General features: G+C 38.5%; 1 protein-coding gene across 2 annotated transcripts in view; it reads right to left on the bottom strand.

The window, feature by feature from the left end:
• Window positions 1–22,272, bottom strand: part of Fmn2 (formin 2) — a 343,084-nt gene that overhangs the window by 188,816 nt on the left and 131,996 nt on the right. The gene's annotated exons all lie outside the window — the stretch shown is intronic.

The raw sequence follows: 22,272 nt of genomic DNA, 5'->3' as shown, positions 1-22,272 counted from the left end.
GTCAACCTCTGTATTATGAATCATTCCATCTATCCCTCCATCTATCTAACACCCTGGATAACAAGAACTCAAAGTTCACAAGATAAAATATTTTTAGAATCTAGTGACCACAGTGATGATAGAGAGACAACATAGTCAGATCATCCAAGAACTCAGCCAAAATGTAGAAAACACAAAACTAACACCTTTAAAAATCTACAGAATTAAGCCATATAACAAGAACTTTAAAAGGACACATTTGGTTTCCTAGTCACGTGAGATCTAGCTAATGCACTTACAGAAATGGTTTATTTCTAAGACTTCCCCAGTAGGGTGGAGGCTATAGGGATAATGAATACAGATTCTGCAAAACAAAGCAGTGGGCCTCACCATTTTACTGCACTGAATTATCTGTGATCTTCTGAAAACAATTCTGATTCCCTGGTCTGTCCAAGCTCCCAGATGACACCTATGCTGTGAAGCACAGGAAATGCCATTCCAAAGTTTTCCTATTAGCCTCCTAATATATTGTAGAAAACAACTCCACAGCTATAGAGCCAACTTTTCACCCAGAAAAATTATAAAAACAGCAGCAACCACTTCAATAAGTTGTGGTGGAACTGGCCATGTGCTAAATGGTGTGTGGATCACAGTAAGAGGAAACTGAGAAGTTGAACATACAACAAATAGAGCCTGGCATCTTTTATCTTCAATGGATTCACCCAGTCTACCAAGGTATTAATTCAAATACTATACTAAGGGAGAGGACAGATAGATGGGTCATTGCATATAATTTTACAAAAACAATTACTGTCCCTCCCTTCTGTGCTCCTGTAATTAAAACAACAACAAAAACAAGCAAACAAATAAACAAACAAACTTAGACACATATGAACTGGGAGATGTCTTTTGGTAGTTCTTTCCCTGGCATTTAATATCAGGAATGACAGAAGTGTTGTGACTAGGTGCAATATCTGGCCACAGAAGAGAACATTAACAAAGCTCCTCACAATATGTCCCCTGTCAACACTTTCAAGACCCTGCAGAAGCCAAACTGCTCTGTATAGCTAGAAATGGAGTTAAAATGAACATTAAATGAGTTTGGTCTGAATTGCTATGGCACCAAGAAGATAATCTTTGTCTGTTTCTACTGTCTCTAGGTTTTCTCTTATATGATAACAGAGCAGCAAACCTAATGGAAATATATTCACAAATATTCAAGACAATCATTAAATGTTTGTTTCCATGCTTTACAGCAAGTAAACATTGAGTAGTTAGACATAGACATTTCTAATAATAAAAATCTGAGGGAATTTTACAGTAATTTAATCAATTGGAGCCCTATTAAAGTTAGACACAATTTCGCTTTAAGATAAAAGTAAGAACTAGACACTTGCCCTGGCTTAACTCACTTCATCCAGCATTCTGTGAAAGCGACCAGGGCAGTCTTAGTGTGTATAGGTAAAAAAGGGAGATGGCACATTGGAACACATGCAGTTAACAGTATGGCTCAGGTACTATCTAGCAGGCATATCTAAAATTGATGATGTAAGATCAAAAAGAATAACTTCACTTTGTTCTCAAGAGATTTCTCTAGTTGAGCTGCAAGCCTAGATCTGAATCCCAATATTTTACAAACTCTCAGATTCTTTAATCCCTTGGACCTTGACTCCTGGTCTTTAAAATGAGAGATACACTCCAGTGATTGGCCCCCATCAGGATAACCACAGCCAATAAAAGGAAAGCTTTACAATATATGGTCTGCAGGTTGCTACCATTCTTCAAGCCATGTGCCACTTGTCTATTAAGGCACCTGGGAGCAAGCATTAGGACACTTTTATTAACATTTATATGGAGTAATACTTGGTGTACTGAATCACGATTCATATATACTTGTTTTGGAAAGGCCTTCTCATTTTATTTTTTAGTAATTTGTATACAAATGTATGCATTACATTAAAAAAGCATATGTAATTACCACAAAAGGTTAAACTAAGGGTTTAGAATTTGCTGTTCGGTTAGTACAATATGAGGAAGAGGAAGACTTGTGGCAAGTATTTTTCTCAGCCACATCTATCCAAAGAGAAGCTACCCCTGAACAGTATATATCTTGTCACCACTCACCAGTTATGTTTTCATTTCCATTTCCTTATTCATACAGAGAATCAAACCTAGAACCTCACACATGTCAAACCAAGCCATTTTAAATATTACTGTGTTGAGGAAGATATGGTGGCTCCCAGTCTTGCTTGTTCTTAATCAACCACCATCTTCCTGACTAGATAAGCCCTGTGGCCACAAGTGGTAGCAGTGTATTTTCACCACTGCTTGGCTCAGACTGCTGACTTAGGTTGCCAGCTCAGGTGGCTAGAGACACTGGCCCTGCTACCCACAAGATGCCAGTGTGGGAGATGGCTCTGCCAATTCTTTCTACAATGCTGGGCTAAGCCCAGACCATCCCATCATCCATGCAGAAATGAGACTCCAATGTTTCAAGATTATCCAATAGCTTTATATATTTGGTAATGCTCAAATAACAGGATGCCCACACAATTAGAAGTGTTAACCAATTAACTAACCTAGATATAAATTTGTGGGGAGCCAACAGAAGGTGGCTATCATCCTTGCAGCCATCTTGAGCAATATACCCTGATCAGAGACTTGATGACAATAGCCTACAACAGCTGAGCACACTCTCATAACATCTTGTTTTAGATACCCAGGATCTTTCCTTGGGTGTGTGAGACTTAAAGGTGTGTGACTTAAGGGCATGACTTAGAGATCAGATTTAGAGACAAGGCCTAAGGGCATGACTTAAAGGAGTGACTTAGAGGCGTGGCTTAGAAGTGAAACATATAAAAGGTGAGAGGCAGACAGAAGAGTTGAGTACAACTTGGAGTTAGTTATTAGGCATTAGGTAGAAGACACTTGGACTAGAGAACTAAGAAGAACTAGGTAGTAGGCATTAGGCACTTAGCACTTGGAACTTGGAGGCACTAGGGACTAGGAACTAGGGACTAGGAACTCAAGACTTGGGACTTGGACTAGGAAGAGAGACTGAAGAATAAACAGTATTGAATCACATTCTGTCTGGTCTCCATTCTTCACATCCGTCCTCACTCTCTCTCTTGCTGAACCCCAACCCGAGGACCTGAGCAGCTTGAGGCAGTGCAGGCTCTAACAGTTTAGGCCCCCAAGGCTTTTGGCAGTTCAGGTTTCAACATTCACAGAACAGCTCTCAACATTTTTGGTGCCCAACGTGGGGCAGCTTGGGCTGCAACATAAGTTGTTACCCAGGACTACTCTTGATACATGCATGGCCATCCATCCTTCTGCCTCTCTATTCCTCCCTCCCTCCTTCCCTCCCTCCCTCCCTCCCTCCCTCCCTCCCTCCCTCCCTCTCTCTTTCTCTTTCTTCCTCCCCTTCCTCTTCTTCTCCTTTTCCTCTCTTTATTCCTCCTCTTCCTCTTCTTACTCCTCCCACCTTAGATTCTCCCAACTTGCTGGAAAAATATGTCACTACATTACTGAGAAGGTGCTTCTGAAAGCCAAGTACTATGGCTTTTAAAAAAAATTCTTCTCCCCACTCACTGGCTTTGCACCCACACAATGGTCAAGTCAGTAAAACAGCATAATATTAATGTTCTATGCATGCCTATTAGGACCAGGACCCAATGTCTCTCACCACTAAAATAAAAAGAAACTCTCAATACAATGCCCTAACAGGAGCCCATAAGCAACAAACTGAAACCAGCATTAGCAGAAAGAGAGAACAAAAGGCTCCAAGTTTCTAAAACCACAGTAACTAATACAGAACAACAAGCCACATGTGGCTGACCAGACATGGGAAATATGCACAGACCAAAAAGATTCCAGGCTTTGTTTCTGTTTTAAGGGGAAATATCAATGATCACAGTAATTTTCATGTGTATTGCACATTCAAAAGACAATATTTTAACCCTGAGTCCTATGCAATAACTTCACCTTAATTTCATGTTTTTATTTATAAATTTTAAAGTATAACTTCTAGAAAATTTAAAGTTACATACAATATTCTGTATTAGACAATACTAGTTAAGAAAATATAATAAGTTCATAAAAAATACTAAACACATTTATCATTGACCAGTACCTAGACATTTCATCTGCATCTCCCCACAACCCCACATGTCTGTCAGCATGCCTATATCTCTCCCTCTCTGTGTTTTTTCCCTATCTCTCTCCCCTTCTTTCTCTCTAGCTCTCCCTATATATCCATTTCTCTCTCTCTTTCTTAATCTATGTCTCAAGTTGAATTCAAATAATGAAAGATAAAGATGGCATCTAAAGCCAACCATGAATAATCATGACTACAAGCCCAGAATTTGTGCAGAAGAGGAATAATAATCAGAATTTTAACAACCAAACATGCCATGTGTAGAGATTAAGATTCTTTGGTCATTGAGCAGTCCTCCCTGCTGGGTCAATAATGGAACTGCATGCTACACCTATGTCCTGATAGCACAATCATTTACAAGACAGAAACATACTTAGACAGTGCAACAGAGATGCCAGAATCCCAGATATCTGTTGAGTTGAGAAAATTTCTACTTCTGGTTACACCACAATGCCCCAGAGGATACCAACACCCCATATTTGAATTTTTTGGTCTTTTACTCAATTTGCATGCCTGCATTAATTAAATGAAGTTCACATTTCTCCCTAACTGTAAAAACAACATGAGTAAACCTATTTACAGTACTTAACACAATTTCTTTCCCCGTTTATAGTAATCATACCCTAGTCTTGTAATGTCCATTTCAGCACAGAAACAGTACAACACATGTAATTCATCCTAAAGTCACACTCAGACAAAACTATGACCCAGCATGTATTTCCACATTTTCAATAAAGCCTCCCTACATTTTTCTTCTGTAACAAAGCACATTCCTCAGTGAATGGTCTGGGAGAAGCCTAATATGGACAGGATATGTCTGATGTCAGCTAAAACTTATTTTTGTGTTCAACAGTTGCCTTTCCTCTCTCCTTGCTCTCCCTGATTCCAAACACCTTTATGTTTTTGTCCCTAGAAGTTTACCCTTTCCACAAATAGAATCTTATCCATTTCTTTTAATGCCTTCATAAATACTACTTAAGGGTTTTGATTCCTCTTTGATGTACTAACCAGGATTAACCCAGGATCTTGTACATATAAGCTCTAGCTACCACTGAGCTGCATGCCCAGTCCATACATCCTAGATTCTTCTGCTAGTTTCTGATCTGTACTTATTTGTCTGTAGCTGTGATGTTGCTACAGAAAGGAGGTGACTCCTGCTCTTCTGTGTTGCTTTTCTTTATACTTCAAAGCTGCTTTAATGAAACCAAACATGCACAATCTTCTATATAGCACACTATTTTTGGTCAATATCTTCGAAAACCTTCTTAGCTGTATTCCTTTTTTTTAATTCAGCATGACCACATTCTAAGTAGCCCCATTTTACAAAGTAAAGAACTATCATGGTAGGTGTCATATTTAAAACTCTATCTTAGAAAACTTTTATCTTATAGTCATAGAATTTTGGCATTTAAACTGAGAATCACAGCTGCCCAGCTAATATTACATTTTTTTTAATAGCTTATTTGACAACAAGGTATAACTCTGCAGATAAATTTTGAACAACAAGGACTATGGGTTATCTTTGATGTGCTATGATGAATACTCAAAGTGACAAATTTATAAAGAGAAAATATTTCATTATGTTACACATCTTTGTAGATTTCCAACCCCAGATGATTGGTCCTATCACTTTTAGGTCTGAAAAAACAGCTATTTCACAGTAAGAAAACAAAAGAATGGAAAGAGGGCCTGGGGTACCACTCTTCTTTGAAGGCATGTCCCATGTGACTTGAAGATCTCCTACTGAGTTATTAAAGTTATTAATACTGTCTATTAAAGTTTCCCTAATCTCTCAATAGACCTGCTTTTTGGACTAAACTTATATAGCCACCTTTAGGAGACACTTGACATCTGAACTGGAATACAGTAAGAAAGCAGGCAGTGTGCTCCTCTAGACTTCTAGGTTATTCTCTCAGGCTCAAAAAGCAAATTATGAAAATCAGCTATCTTCTTCAACACACTCTGCCCTGAGGCCAAAGAAATGAAAACGCCGAGACAAGAACTACAGATAGCCCAGACTTCCTCTTGGTCACAACAGACACGAAATATTCTAACTGACACATGTACTCAATACCAGACCAGACATTGAATATCAGGCAATGCCTATATTGGAGTGAATTAACACATGTCAACAGGAAGAAGAAGCAACCATCCTTTGCCAGCTCATCTCTGTCTCATTGTCCATACTTCTCAGTCAGCCATCCCACATGCCTGGTCAACCTCATGGGGACATCTGACTCATCCTTCCTCATTACACATATGCAGTCACACATTAGGCTTCACTGATTTTTGCTATTGTCTAGTCTGTGACAATAGCAGCCACCTCCCCCATTCCCTAGTGCCAGCACTCACAAGGCCCTTCCACAGATGCAGCCTAAAGGATCCTGGTTCCAAGCTTACATAAAGACTCCACACTGCCTTCACTCTGTCACCTTTCCCTGCTCCCTTTTATTTCCGCTTTATTTTACACTGGGATGATGGACAAATGGAATACTCATTGGACAGAAAACTTGAAGTCCCATTCATCTGGGATACTTCTCCTAAACATGCCCAGCCTCTTGTATAACTCCTAAGGGCTGACAGAAGAATTTCTTTTTTTCTTTTTTTTTTTTTTTTCATGAATCTTATATTCTCCCACTAAAACATTTGCCTGTCTGGGGAATTCACTATAAAATGCATCTACTTGTAGTAGAAATTTCCTTGCCCAATTTATTTGCACTGGGAGGCCTATGATTGGACAAGAAAAAGGGAGCTACAGCTAAGGGTGGCAGAGGGATAGAGGAAGGAGAGAGCAGCAGAAGAGGAGAAAAGATGAAATGGCAGGAGATGAAAACCCGCATGATTCAAGTAAAAAGGAAGATATGAAATCTAAAGGTTAGGAATATTGGGATAACTTTCTGTGTTGGCATCTTGTGTATTGAGATTTTATTCATATATATAAATCCATTGGTTAACATTAAGCATTAAGAGTTTTACTTTACTGGGTTACTGAAAGAGCTATGAAGGAACTAGCAGCTCCACAGATAAGCAAACCTAACCTGGAAGCAAAGCAACTCGCCACAACCAGGGCTAGCTAGAGAGAGTAGCATGGTATAACCAGCTCAGGAGCTCTGGCCCTGCTGGAGAGCTTGCTGAGAAAAAATGGGCATAGTGTGGGAACATGGCAGCTAAGCTGGGAGCAAGCTGAAAACCTCCTTTCTAATACTTCCTGCTACATCTCCTGATAGAGATATAGACCATGTCATATCATTTACTTCAAAACTCAGTGTTGGGAACCGCACTAGTCCCTGTTCGGGTGCCAAAAATGTCTCGGCCCGAGCAAAATGTTGAGGCCTGGGCTGCCCCGAGTTTGGCGGCCACTGTATCCCGGCCCAAGCTGCCGCTCCAGTCCACGTGTCGGGGTTCAGCAAGAGAGAGAGAGTGAGGACGGACTCGAAGAATGGAGACTGGATAGAGTGTGATTTAATCTCGTTTATTCTTCAGTCTCTCTTCCTCTAAGTGTCTCATTCTCTCATCCATAGTCTGATTCTCTACCGTCTGCCTCTGCCTTTTATATGTCTCACTTCTAAGCCATGCCTTTTGGTCACACCTTTAATCATGCCCTTAGGTCTTGTCTCTAAATCTGATCTCTACACTTCTACTCTTAAATTACATACCTTTAATCTCACACACCTTTAATCTCACACACCCAAGGTATCTAAACCAAGATTATCAGAGTGTGCTCAGCTGTTGTAGGCTATTGTAATCCAAGTCTCATGTCAGGGTATATGGCTCAAGATGGCTGCAAAGCTGATAGCCGCTTTCTGCTAAAAGTCGGCCCCCAACAACTCAGCACACTGACTGATAAATTTCAGGCAATAAGGTATATTGACTTTGCTTCAACTGGTATATTCCATGCCAGACATTCTCCTGACAATGTAGAAAAACTGATTCCTGAGTTTTGTTAGATATCAAACTACATACAAATCAATTTGATTGTTTTGACTTTTCAATCCATGTTCCAGGGATTTGACTCCTGCTAAGGAAACATTCCAACACTGCTCAATAGATCCCTGATTCTTTAAATTAAGATTCCTGTTCTAGACTTTAAAGAACCCCTTTCCTATATAAAATACCCAGTTTTCTACAAATGCCATATCTGCTGCTATTACACAATTTTTGACAATTGAAAAAGAAATAGTCAATGAATGGGTGTGCAGCTCTTCCACCACTGAACTCAAGTCAAGAACTGCAATGTAACATCTGTCACCTCAGAGTCTTCCTACTATGTAAAGGGAAGATGGTATGAACTATATGATTAACTAAAACAATATTGAAATAATTACTTGATCAACCTACAGTGATGTATGCTGCACACTCAGGATAGTTTCTAATAATAAAATATTTTAGATACATTACATGAAGTATAGATAATTGTAATGAGCCATCAAAAGGTTCGATGTTAAACATTCAGATAACTTAAAATTTTAAGAACTTATAACTAGGAAAATCAAAAACTTCAAAAGAAAACTCAATAATTTGCTTATCATGCAAAGCCCAAATAAGTTTACTTTTCCAATTCCTAGCTAAAGGAGAATACTACTTTATTTGAAAACACCACCAGAATCTTTCTGGAAGCTGGATATTAGATTGGAGGATGAGTAAACAGATCTAAAAAGGCAAAATCCAAAGGAGGCCAGAATCTTAGGAGCTCTAACATGCCCAGGATTGCAGGTACCTAATATGGGGAAGACAGCATGGTTGTGCTTTTTCTGCAGGATGCTGAAGAAGCATGGAGGCTGCCAGAGAGACAGGTGAGACATGCTGATGCCTGCACAAAGAATGATGCTGACTTGTGAGCTTGCTGAGTGCCCTGTCAGTGGTGACTGGGAAGTTGTATTGGAAATATGTTCCTGGCCCCACTTTGCTTACCTATACCCATGATGGAACAAGCTGCCTTGCCTCAAGTTTTTAGACCTTGTGAAACAGAGAGTCTAAAAGAGAAGTTATAATGACTCTTGTATTGTTTTTAAATGTGCCCAGTTATTTGGACTCAATTATGGACTGGCCTAGAAATCAATCCAATATTGGAAATAACAGTCTTCATTTGGAAGTCTTGTTCTGGACATTTTCAGAGACATATTTGGAAGTTAGCTACAGTTCTCTATGATATTATGTTAGCAAGAGATAAAGTTGGGGTAGCATCTGGATTTCAAATGAGTGTTAGAACATGTGTTCAGGCTCTTTGAATTGTCAAGTTAAAATTACTTTTGTTTCTTTTATAGTATTTAATGTAAGTTGCATTGATTGTACACTTTCTAGTATCATTAGTGTGTTGAAATCTGGCATGTCAGTTACAGAGGTCTATCAATCAGCTTTTGTTTTAGTGTCCTAAGTATCACAGAAACTTGGTATTTTAAAAAACAAAAAGCTTTCAAGTACTGGAAGAAGTGAGTCAGGCTTTAAACAGAAACAAGACGATAGTGGGCTTGATTATTGCTGCTATAACAGCTTTAATTACAATAATTGTAAGCACCACTGCTGCTGCATTTACACAAGAAGTTAAGACAGCTACTTTTGTTAATTATTTAGCAAAAAAAAAATGTTACTAATGTGTTAAATATACAAGAGGATTTAGATAGGCATTTGGAAAAACAGATTGATGTTTTTTATCCTATTCAAATTATTAGAAGGTGGTTCAGAGTTTAAGGATAAGGAGCCATCTCAAGTGTTATGCCAAATACCATTGTATTCATGTTAGTTCTAAACATTTACAGTGGTAGTCATTATAACTAGGAAAAGTTTAAAGACATTTGCGGTGTATTTGGCATAATTCTAACACAATTTTGAATGTTTTAAATTTGCATAGTGAGTTTATGAATTTCAAGAATGCTGCTTTGCTGAGCATTGATGCAGCAGATACTGCTGATAAAGTTACTCATGGCCAGAGGTCAGTACTTTTATTTCAGTCAAGCTTCAAAAATGGCATATATAGCTTGATCATGCCAGCCCATTATGTCCTGGGAATATTTTATTCCTGCCCATTGTGATGAAGCTTGTCTCTAACAACATCAACATGTTGGCAAACAAAGTACATGGCTTGAACCTGAAAATGGACCCCCAGACAGAGTTATTAATTTAACAGGCTGCCAAGCCATGAATGGGTAAGATTCTGCACAGAGCCTTGCCAACCTAAGACATAAGTGCACTGCTTTTGATAATGTATATTCCATGATGGGTAAGGAAGGCATTCTTGTCAGAATGACCTAAGACAGGCTCAGTCTTTTTTATGAAATGAAAAAGAGGGAGAGGCAGAGAGCTTTTGGGGCTGTTTGGCAAGAATCTGACATGGGCCAAGGACAAGGAAGTGGGCTGCTTGGCAGGAATCTGACATTAGGCTAGAACAAAGAAGTAATTTCAGGCAGGAATCTAAATCTTAGGCTAGAACAAAGAAGTAATTTCAGGCAGGAATCTAAATTTTAGGCTAGAACAAGGAAGTAGGCTTCAGACATGAAAATGACTTTGGGCTAGGACAGGGAAGTTAGCTCAGATATTTTGGTCATTCTGATAAGCCCCTAGAAACAGTAATCATGGAAGTATTCATAGAATTTTGTTTATTGCCTTGCTTGTTTCTTGACTATTTGCATCTATTATATTGCTAGTTCCTCAACCTGGAACTGCCCTTATTACTTGCATGTATATAAAATGATATAAAAGCAAAATGGGGGAGGGGGGATGGGATAGGGAGTTTCTAGGAAGGGGAAATGGGGAAAGGGGAAGGCATCCAAAGTGTAAATAAATGAAATATCCAATAAAAAAAGAAATGCTTTCATAAACAAAATCTTAAAAATGTCCATTCCAATAGACATGCTAATATGGAAGCGGAAAATCTCATGGGGTTCTCATTCTTAGTTAAGTAACTGTAGGAAACTAATGACAGAGAGGGTGCCTAATGGTCAGATCTGAAGCCACATATGCAGAACAGAAATGGACTCATCATGTATTTATATATTTGTGCATACATATGTGCATATACGTATGTAACAATGATAATTGAGGAAGAGAGACTATCAACTTGAGAGTGAGTCGAGGGACAAGATGAAGTTATGGAGAGGGGACTAAAAAGGGAATAGAAGAAGGGAAGGAATGATGGAAAGTGATGCAATTTTATTTTAATTAAAATGTACAAAATAAAATTTTGATTTTGTTAATTTTTTTTAAAAAGGCAAATCCTTTTAAAAGTAAGATAAAAACAGCCACCACAAGGCTAGGTAAAGGTGAACTTCAGAGAAGAATTTCAGAACATAAAGACCACTGTTTCTCACACAGCTATTTGAGCACAGCATAGTTTGCTAAGTGGTATGCAACACACGTGAGTACTGTCCAATGTACAAAGTAGCCAAGACACTGTCATGACAAGGTTCAGAGGAGAACGTGAACAAGTTAGAAACAATAGCACCTAACTGAGCCATGGACCTACAGGTATGTGGAAATGTTCTCAGTCTCAGGAGTTTTAGTGAGTTCATCTATTTAGAGGTAGATTTTTGAGCCATGCCTTTATCTAAATTATCAACTATATAACTTTGGACACAGATCTATGATCCCCAGATCCCAGTTTGCCTACTTGCAGAAGACATTGCATAATCCATATGCAATAGTCTTATAATTTAAGATAAACAATATAGCATGCAAAATATCTTCAAATGTAAAATATTATACAAAGCTCAAGTATGTTGGCTCTGCATTTAATGATCTAATAACTGCCAGTTACACTTCACAACACTGTAGAAGCACATTGAGTTTATTCTGACAAGAATGCCACAGTTAATAACTTATGGACTAAGCACCTAGAATTAAGATAGAGAACAGCTCAGACACAGGCTAACTCCTGTCATCCTAGGTACTCTAAAATGTTTCTCTACAGTTATTTCGTCAGGCTGTGACTATCCTGCAATTCTCATTTGGGTTCAGTTTTCTTACTTTAAAAATATAAAGTGATCTCTCAATGTCTGACCCAGAGGGAATTAGTAACTAATAAACAGCCTCGCCTGAGAGATCTCATACTAGTTGATAAAACAACAGACATCTTAGAGCTTAGCTGTTCTACCCTCAAGGAAGAATACTTGAGTTGGATTTATACAGACCAAGTGCTTATCAGACATGCTTGAATTCATCCCTACAACCAAAGAAGAGGGTAATCTTATTTACAGTCACTTTCTCCTAAGATTAGCATTAAGCCTCAGGGTAAGGTGGCCAGCTCACAGGCAACAGCAGCATTGCAAGACTCTGCCGGTTTGCAGAAGGCATTGGCACTAAGCATGTTAGAGTGATAGATGCAGACTCTCAAATGAAGGAGCATGGAGCAAACATGATTTCACAAACAACTTGTACGCAGCACGGCAAAGGTGACAGGACATTTGACACAAATTCCTGATGAGACTCTAGAAGCCATCCTTTGAAAAAGTCATTGACATGATCTCAGTCTCCAAGGTTTCTTTTGGAAAAATGGGTGAAGCTATGTAATTGAGCTTTTCTTGACTTGCCTTTGAATCTGAGCCAGCCTCAGAACTAGAAGACTGCAGGACTCTCAAAGGTACTCGTTGGCAAGTTGCTAAAAAGAACCTCTCTGTATTCTCTAGGCCTGTTGATCCATCCTGGTTGTCTGGACTTCAGTATCGAGATCCATGTCTCTTGGTTTCAAGAGAATCTAGATGCTTTTCCTCCACTGAGTAGTTTAATTTTTTTCTGGCTTCTGTTAGCATCAACTTGGTGATTCCTGCCTGTACTCTTCTTTCGCCCACAATTCTAGTCCTCGTGTTTGGGTTCCATATCATTGGCTATGGAAAACTAATGGAAAGGAGAACTTCCAGTGTGTGAAAGGATGACTCCTGGTTCAATAAAACATCCACCTTGCTCTCTGCTGCTTCTTCAAAACAAAGACTTATTCTACCAGCTTCTGCCATTTGGATACAGAGAGAGATGACAGACAATAAAAACAAAAACAAACAATGCAAACTTCACAAATGTGGTCCAGAAACATTAAAGCACATGTGACCTCAAGGATCCCAAGACTCATTCAAGTAGAGACAATGAACACCCATAACCCTGTAAGGTTAGACACACACGGTTTAATTCTTTTCTTAGAAGGCCAGTGTTAGAGATGCATAAGTAGCTCAGCAGGGAAACACTTGTGAAGCATATGCCAAGCCTTGGGTTCAATCAACAGCACAAGAAGTTAATTAATTGACTAATTAAGCCAAGCTTATTAAAGAGGAGCTGAGTCACAGACCTGTTCTGAATGAAGTCAAGTTGAATTAATTACATGCCCTTGGAGCGTGGCATGTGTGACATACTTGAAACACATCTGCAAAGATAATAGCTAGCATGTATTGTTTCACAGAAGTTGACATGCAGTATTGAGAAGTGAAAGACACTTGGGGCAGTGAGGGGCAGGTCAGGATTTGCTCAGGCACAGAACCCCTTCAGCCACCTGTTCATACTTTCCCAGAACTCAGCATACACCAAGCAGAACACAAGACCTCATGAGAAAAAGCATGAGAACACGTTTTAGATTTTGATACTTTTTTTTTTTAAACAGGCAAGTTCAACACAAGTTAAATTTCTTTTTTATGTAAACCTCTTTCTTAGACCAAAGTAGAACATTCAATGACCTAAACAAGCAAGCAAAAAAGAAAGAGGCAATTTAAAAAAAAAACTAAAATTAAGAAAACAAACAAAAAACAAGACTTCAAAGTTATTTTAAACTAATGAAAGGAAATAGCATTAGCTGTATATTTTAACGGACTATTTATTCTAATTAGTTGCATTTTCAAATTTTACTTTGCATTTAAAAAGTAATATAGTAACAATATAAGAATGAGAGTTTGAATAAATATCAGCAGGCGTTTGAAATAAAATGGTTTTGTAATTAAAACCAACTACCCCAAATCCCCATCTATCTCCACTTTAGAAAGCATGGAGAGAACATGCAAAAATATTTAAACTTCTCAAATTTAAAACAATATACAATCTTTGCTTTTATATTTGTTGGCCAGACTATTCTGCTTCATCATGCGCAATATATGCAAGATATAATTTGGCTCTTCAGCAGCTCAAGCATTCTCGTAATTAGAAAACTCTGTTTCATCTCTCTGATTGCATGCGAGTCTGATGAACTGTTCTTGTGCCTTAAGAATTCCCTCTAAAACTATGGTTTTACATATGTCTCCAATTCTAATTTTTTTACAAGTTATTTTTTTTTCAATTCAGTGTGAATAATCTAGGCTAAGATTAAAGTAGCAGAAAACAATTTTATTCTAAGTACAAGATCTCAATATTTTATGACCTAGCCAAAACTCCTTGGCTAGTAGGCCTGAGGGTGAGTGTTCAGTGGTCAAGCACATCCCGTGTATCTGAAGGATGCAGCTTCCCAACACTTAAAAAAAAATACTTAAAAGGAATAAATAGAGATCCAGGTGTGGTGGCATGGTGGCGCATGCCTTTAGTTCTAGCACATGGGAGGCAGAGAGATGCAGATCTCTGTGAGTTCAAGGCCAGCCTTGTCTACAAAGTGTGCTCAGAATAACCAGGGTTATTACACAGACAAACCCTGTCAGGATAAATCAAACCAAATAAATAAATAAATAAATAAATAAATAATAAGGAATAAATACATGAAGTATAAATAATTAGGAATTTGTGACACGTCTCGGTTTATGAGCACTTGTTTTTGCAGAAGATCCAAGTTCCATTCCCAATACCTACATGCCATCTCACAACCATCTGCTACTCCAGTTCCAAGGAGTAAATGTCATCTGCTGTCCTACATAGGCACCAGGTATACATGTGGCACACATATATTTTTTAAAAACATCTTTAAACAATAAATAATATCTAAGTGAACCATTTATATATTAAATGTCTTGAGCATCTCATCTGAGATTTCAGCATTCTTTCAGTGGAAGCTGTTAATTATAAATGAAAGTTATGATTTTGCTATGGTAAGGTTCATGGCAGGAACAAGGGGAAAAAGATTCTTTTTGAAGGGTTTTGTCACTAGTTAGAGCAACTGTGCTTTGAGAAGCCCTATTTTGCACATAAATGCCTTTTTCTCTCATTAATTCCTGTAATCACTACAAAAACTCAAAAAGACCAGGTGCTGTCACCTATGCATTTAATAGTGACTATGGCAGGATCAGGGTCACACATCCATTAAGTGGACCATCAGGAAATCCAGCAGGTCTGACTCCATTCTGACCAATCTCCGAGATGACCTGTAAGCTGCAGTGTAAAGAAGACACATCTACTGTGTAATTAGCACTCTGAACCTCATTTCCCAGGGGATTTAGTGCTCTGTGTTATTATATATAATGAATATGTACACATTAAACATAAGACACAAAGTATTTTTTAAATTGTTAGCAAAAATCAAAGCTTAGACAGTAAGAGTCACTGGGTATTCTGCTTTGCATATTACTCAATGTCAGAAACACAGATAGTAGTGATAAGGTAAATAACACCAAGGAAGACCCAGTGATAAAAACTTGATGTCTAGCTAGGACAGGTAAAATGTTCAGAAAAAGAATAATTCAGCTAGCATCTGTTTACTAAATAAACGGCAGCATAAACATGAGAATCACTGAGCAACTCTGTTCTCCAGCCCTTAGCATGGCATTAATTTTTGGACACTTTGACAGGGACAGGACTTGCTTCCTGGCCTTATTCACAGTTTGCTGATTATTTTAGGCCTGTCAAGATGGATCACACCCTGTAAAGGAAGATGTTTCTAATTTTCTTGCAAGTTTGTAATTTTTTTTTTCTTTTCATAAATGACATAGTCCCTAAGCAACTGGCTGATTTTCCAAAGACCTCTACCGGGAGTTTGAAGTAAAGGCAATATATAAACAGTACCTTCTTAGTGGACTAGTCAATGCTGCCCAATTTAAAGGAATCAAAGTTTCAATATGTGACTAAGCTTTGACAACCAGAGCTTTTTTCATTATTATTATTAAAGTGGCATCATTTTCAAAACTGTATTTAGCCTTCAACAATCCCACATTGGATCAATTCTATCACATCTGTGTCCAACAATAAGCAAGTCATTTTAATAATTTCTATTTGTCAAGACAACTTCAATACTGCTACTCCAACATCTCAAACTAACATTTTGCTTTTTAATGAACAGAATAGGTTTTTTAAAGTATCTACTGTTTAGAAACTTTAGTTTCCAAAATATTGGAATTAAAGATTAAATGGTCAAAATTGTGCTAGCTTGTTTGAAATTTGCCTATCTATGTATTTACCTATGAATCTCTCTATGTATTTATCTAGGTATCTACCTATGTATCTACCAATGTATCTATGTATCTATCATATATCAATCATCTATCATCTATCTATCTATCTATCTATCTATCTATCTATCTATCTATCTATTTACCTATCTCTCTCTATATCTACCTTGTTCTATCTATCTATCTGTCTTAGGTTTTCTATTGCTGTGATAAAACACCATGAACAAAGCAATTAGGAAGAGAAAGGGTTTATTCAGCTCACATTTTCATATTGCTGCTTACCATAAAAGGAAGTCAGGACAAGAACTTAAGCAGGTCAACAAACTAAATGCAGAAGCCATAGGGGTTGCTGCTTACTGGCTTACTCTCCATGGCTTGTTCAGGCGGCATTCTTATAAAACCCAGGACCACACAGGGACTGCACTACCCACAATGGGCTGGGCCCTTCCCCACCAATCATTAAGAACTGGTCCCCACAGGCTTGCCCAATTTATGGAGGCATCTTCTCCATTGAGGTTCCCTTCTCTCTGATGACTCTTGTATGTGTACCAAGTTGACATAAGACCAGTTACCATACTATCTATCTCAGATCACTGTGTAGAACATTACTAGAACCAATGAAAACTCCATCAATGTTTCCTTTCTATCAATACTTTCAATTTGTCTCCTATTGATAAAATATTATCTTTTAGTATTCTTAAATGTTATAGAAATGGGAACATAGTATTCATATTAACTTTTGTATAAGAGATAGGTCAGTATTGTTGATTATAAAAAAAATTCTTAATTTCATTGAGTAATACTATCCCATTGTGTATTATAATTTATTCCTTTTAAAATACGTATGTATTTTTATTGTTACATGTATCGGTGTTTGCCTGAACATATATGTGTACTTATGTGTACCACCTGCATGCTTGGTGCTCACAGACACCAGAAGAGGGCATTAGATTTTCTGGAATTGAAGTTAGAGACTGTTGTGATTTGTCATGTAGGTGCTGGAAAACCTAACAGGTTCTCAACAAGAACAGCAAGTGTTTTTAACTACTGAGCTATCTCTACAAACAGATTATTCTTTAACTCAAAGCTGATGAATATTTTGAGATTGTCATTTATAGGTATCATAAATAGTGCTATAAGTATACTGTCTCAGAGATTTTTACACACATATGAACTAATTTCTTTCAGATATACAGATATAAGCAAAGCAACCTCATGACTATGAGGTTATGATATAAGGTTACATATATTTAACGTAATTATTTACTACCAAGTGATTGTCTAAAATACCTCTACTTTTTTCAGATTGGTAGAAAAACTAATAAAATAAAAAAAAACAGAATCATATGGCTCCATAATTTTTCTAAATATTTTTAATAATGTGATTTTTAAATTATTTTAAGACAAAGGCATAGTTTAACTAAATCTCTCACAAAATCCAACTTTTTAAAGATGTCCCCAGTGGTTTCAAATACTACATGTTTAGAGAAACATGCACCTGAGGGTTAGATACACTGTTAGAATTTATCGATTAAATTTTAATGACTTTATTCATGACCATTGGCTAAGTGCTCAGGGGTAATAGAGATAAGGTAAGATACAGCATTAATCTATTCTCATGTCTATAAATATAACTATTGAACAAATGTTAGATGGGTACTATTACTGTGTATATTCTAACTCATAAATTTACTTCCTTTCATTCTTTCTTCTCAGTCATTTTGGTTTGAGTAATAGCCATCCCCATCCTCAGAACACTCATTATACATAGCTATACAAAAGTGTTTGATGAATAGTGACTTTGACTTGTCTTTGAGTATACAAGCATCCTTGGAAAGATCTACTGGTGATGTTACAGAGTTCCCATTGCTCAGCTAGTTCATTCTGCCTTGCCCCTAGGCTCAGGGAAATGTGTAGAAGACAAATGAAGGCACATCAAAATCCTCTGCAAGATTCATTCAGAAGTCTTAGTCAACCAGTATGAGAACCAAAAGCTATCGTGGGATTGTGTACACTTCTCTCTCCTAATTCAGGGTCATTCTCTTAAGTTGAGGGCAACAGAGAAACTCAAATCACCCCTGGGATGCCGTAAGTGTAATTGAACTTCTCAAACTCTAGGCTTAGTCTTCAGTTTCTCTACTTTGCCCTGCAAAACTGAAGCATTCATCTCGGTGCTTGGCACAAGGTTAGTACTCACTCAACAGGCATGGAGAAGATTAATGCCACATGGGATCTTTGGTTATCTTCCTGTTCCTATGAAATTCCCTTATGTCACTACACCGTGACTAAATCTCAGTGGAAGACATGTGTCTCCTTCTCTAAGTGATTCCATCCCAGGACAAAAGTCTAGCCGGGGTGCTTACTAGTCCATTTCTAAAATGCTCAAAAGGGGAAGGTGCTGAGAATGAAGAGTAAGACACAGACACATCTTGGCAGTTTTTCAGAGCAGGATCTTGAGAATGGGCAAGACCCAGTTGTGCAAGATCTCATGTTATGGGCAAAGGGGAGAGCTAAGGGGGCAGCTATGCCCACATTCACCTGTACCACAGCAAGTAGCTTTACTAAAATCTCCCCACAAAGAAGAAGATGACTAACTCATGACTCCTCATCATCACTACCATCTCTGCAGAATGGGTCTGGAGCAGCTGGAGAGCACAAGACATGACAGGCAACAACGGGGAGACGCTGACCTTTCAGCAGGAGACAAACAGGCTTTTTGAGAAATAGAACAAAATAAAAACAGTTGAGAGCCTGGCAAAGTAGACCTCTGTGAATCTGAAGCCAGGTCAGCCACAGATACATAGTGAGATCCTATCTCAAAGAAATAAGTAAATGTATTTATTTATTGAAAAAATAGTATTATTTGGAAAAACATACAGAAAGAAAATACAGGCGCATACACAGGCATACACGGGCATAAGGGATCATGTGGTGACAAGGATAGAGGGAGAAGGGAAAGAAGAATTGAAAACTCTCACTACATATCCACTTGTGAAGAGACAAAACAAAGGAAAGAAAGAGAAGAAAGAGAAGAAAGAAAGAAAGAAAGAAAGAAAGAAAGAAAGAAAGAAAGAAAGAAAGAAAAGAAAGAAAAAAGGTATAAGTACACATCCCTTCAAAGTGTTTAGAAAGCAGAAGTTAAGGGTCAGGGAGGAAGCTCCCAAATGTAACCTACATACTACATACTGTATACTACATACTACATACTACAACATACTACAGCAGACAGAGGGCAGGATCCGAATCAAAAGAAGAGACCAGGGAGGCACAGTCCAGAGCACTGAGCAGAAGTACAGAGAAAAAGTACGCCCTGGTTTGTACACAGCACACTGCCACTGAGGCTGTTTTCTCCTCTTGCACGGACTCAGTCAGTGTGCAGGGTCCAGTGCAGTTTGCAAAACTTCTTCAGGCTGAGGCATTGGGAATCAAGAGTCCTTGCATTGTCCTGGCTCCAGGAACACATAGTTGAGTGCTAACACATTGATGCAGAGAGAGCCGGCTTGAAGCTCTGGTCTAGCCAGTTATAGGGGAAAACCAGAGAATCAGGATTTCAGGGACCCAGCTATTGATGTGCTTGTTTAGTATATTTGAGGTTCTGGATTCAACTTCCAACACTACATAGACAGAACATGTCTGATGTAAACCTGTAACCTCAGCACTTGAAAAGTAGAAGTAAGAGGATCAGACGTTCAAGGTTATCCTCAGCTACTTAGGGACGTATAAGTGATTTCCCTGCTGGTAAAATGAGCCCAATTCAAACCAGATTAAAATATATAAATGCAGGTTTATTGGGAAACTGCTCTTGGTTGGGTGAGTTCACAGACCCCAAAGAAGGAGGCCCAGGGAAATCTCCATGGGAAGAGAGAAAAAGGGGAGGGGAAAGAGAAAGAGAGAAAGCCCACATGCACGGAGAGAAGGCAAAGGGGCAGGGGTGGCATGGGGTGGGGTGGGGGAATAAAGAAACCAAAATGTCTGAACTATATAGCATAGAACCTCTGGGGGAAGGAAGGGCAGCCACTTCAGTGGGCAGGAAATGTTGGGGCTGGGGTGGAGCATGCCTGGTAGGGAGAAACAGGTGCTGGGAGGCCCTGGGCGCCAGGTCTGCTTTGGAATGTAAAATAGCCACTACAGCTGTTTGTTCCAGGATCTGAAACCCTAAAGGGACTTCCATTCAGGAGCTACCAAGGAAAACTCTGAGCTCCTGGATTGGTGATCAAGTAGTGGAAAGTTGGACAGTGGCAAGGTAGAGCCCACCAACCCTCAGTCTCTACAACCCTTAGGTTTGAATTGGTGCATCTACACAATCATTTCTCCATCCATGACTAGACCTTCTAAGGTAGTGGAGATTTGGATCAGCTGGTCAAAAGCTTGGAGCTCACCCCAAGGTGCCCTGACCAGAAAGGTAGCAATCAGACTATAAACCACACCCTCTGGCTGCTAGGCAACCACCTCAAATGAAAGTCAAGGGAGCCAAGGAGCACAGACTAGGTTCCCACCAAAGACTGAACTGAAGAGAACCCTGAAAGAAAAGGTAGAGGCTTGGGTCACTGCTGCTGTAAGGATTACGTTGCAAAGGGTTGGACTGCTGACCTCATTATTCCCCGTTACCTTCTTGCACTTCATTTCTATTTTGTTTTTATGGGAAATTTTATCCCCTGAAGTTAATCGTTTCATACATTCGTTTTTATGCTATTTCAAATCCACCCCAATCTCTTTCTTTTCTGTGGTTCTAAGGGTAAAACCAAGGCCTTGTGCACAGCCAGGAAGCACTGCACCAATCTGCAAGCACAGGCCTCTCTTTCCTTCAGAGCTTCCTATTCTGTCTTCTCCTCGTTTTCACATCTAATTTCTTTGTCTTCTCTTGTTCTCTTCTAGACTCACAAAGAGGCCCAGGCAGGGCTCTGGCTTTGAGTCCTATGTCAGCTTTCCAAGAGCTATGATTGTGTGAGCACCACACCCCACTTTTAATATGCAAGTTTTAATCCTCATTTCCTATTCCTTTCTCCCTTGTCCCTGCTTTTTTGAATTAATCAGCTCTGTGTTGCATGGCTTTTTTCTTCCTCATCTTTTAAAGCTGTCTTTTGTTTTCTTATTGTTATTAGTTGAGCTGTTGGGTCACTTACCTTTCACATTTCCCTTTACTAAGTTTTTCATTCCTTTTCTACTTTATAAACATAAAAATATAACAAAATCTATGATCTTGTATAATTTATTATTTGCCATTTTTATTCCAATATTTTTAATCGGTGACAATTTTAATGACTGTATTTGTTAGACATCTGCTTATGAGTATTCAACAAAGTCAGTCAGGAACCTAATTTTTATAAAGATACATTTATTGCCATTGTTCATATCCTTTGGTTTGAAAGATAAGACATAGAACATTGGCCTAAGGACCCAGGGTGAAAATCCCCACATAACTTCCTCAGTGCATAAAACAAAACCACATTTCTTTTCTCTTCAAGTACTGCTACTAGTAAACCCAATACTGGACCCATTAAAGCTGTAGATATAAATTCTCAAGAACACAAGCCCAGAGTAGCCAGAAGAGGAAGACATCACTGAATCAAGGTCACACTAAGGCTTATGTCCCTCATAGATATATAAATCACAAAAGCTGACATATATGGATGGGGACTTCTGAAAGAAAAAAACGATGACTATTGTGGCTACTTCAATTTAATCCTTGGTTGAAATTTTCTCCTAGACATAACTGATCAATTCAGAGCTTGTGTGTGAGGATAGCCTGGGTACAATATTTATTTATGATTTATTGACTGATTGTAATATATCAGGCTTCCTACTTTTTCTTTTCTGTGTGTTCATGTGTGTGTGTGTATATGTGTAATATATGCATCCACATGT

Source organism: Arvicanthis niloticus, chromosome 16, assembly GCF_011762505.2.
Source record: "Arvicanthis niloticus isolate mArvNil1 chromosome 16, mArvNil1.pat.X, whole genome shotgun sequence".
Classification (NCBI taxonomy): domain Eukaryota; kingdom Metazoa; phylum Chordata; class Mammalia; order Rodentia; family Muridae; genus Arvicanthis; species Arvicanthis niloticus.
This window is presented reverse-complemented; position numbering and strand designations above follow the sequence as displayed.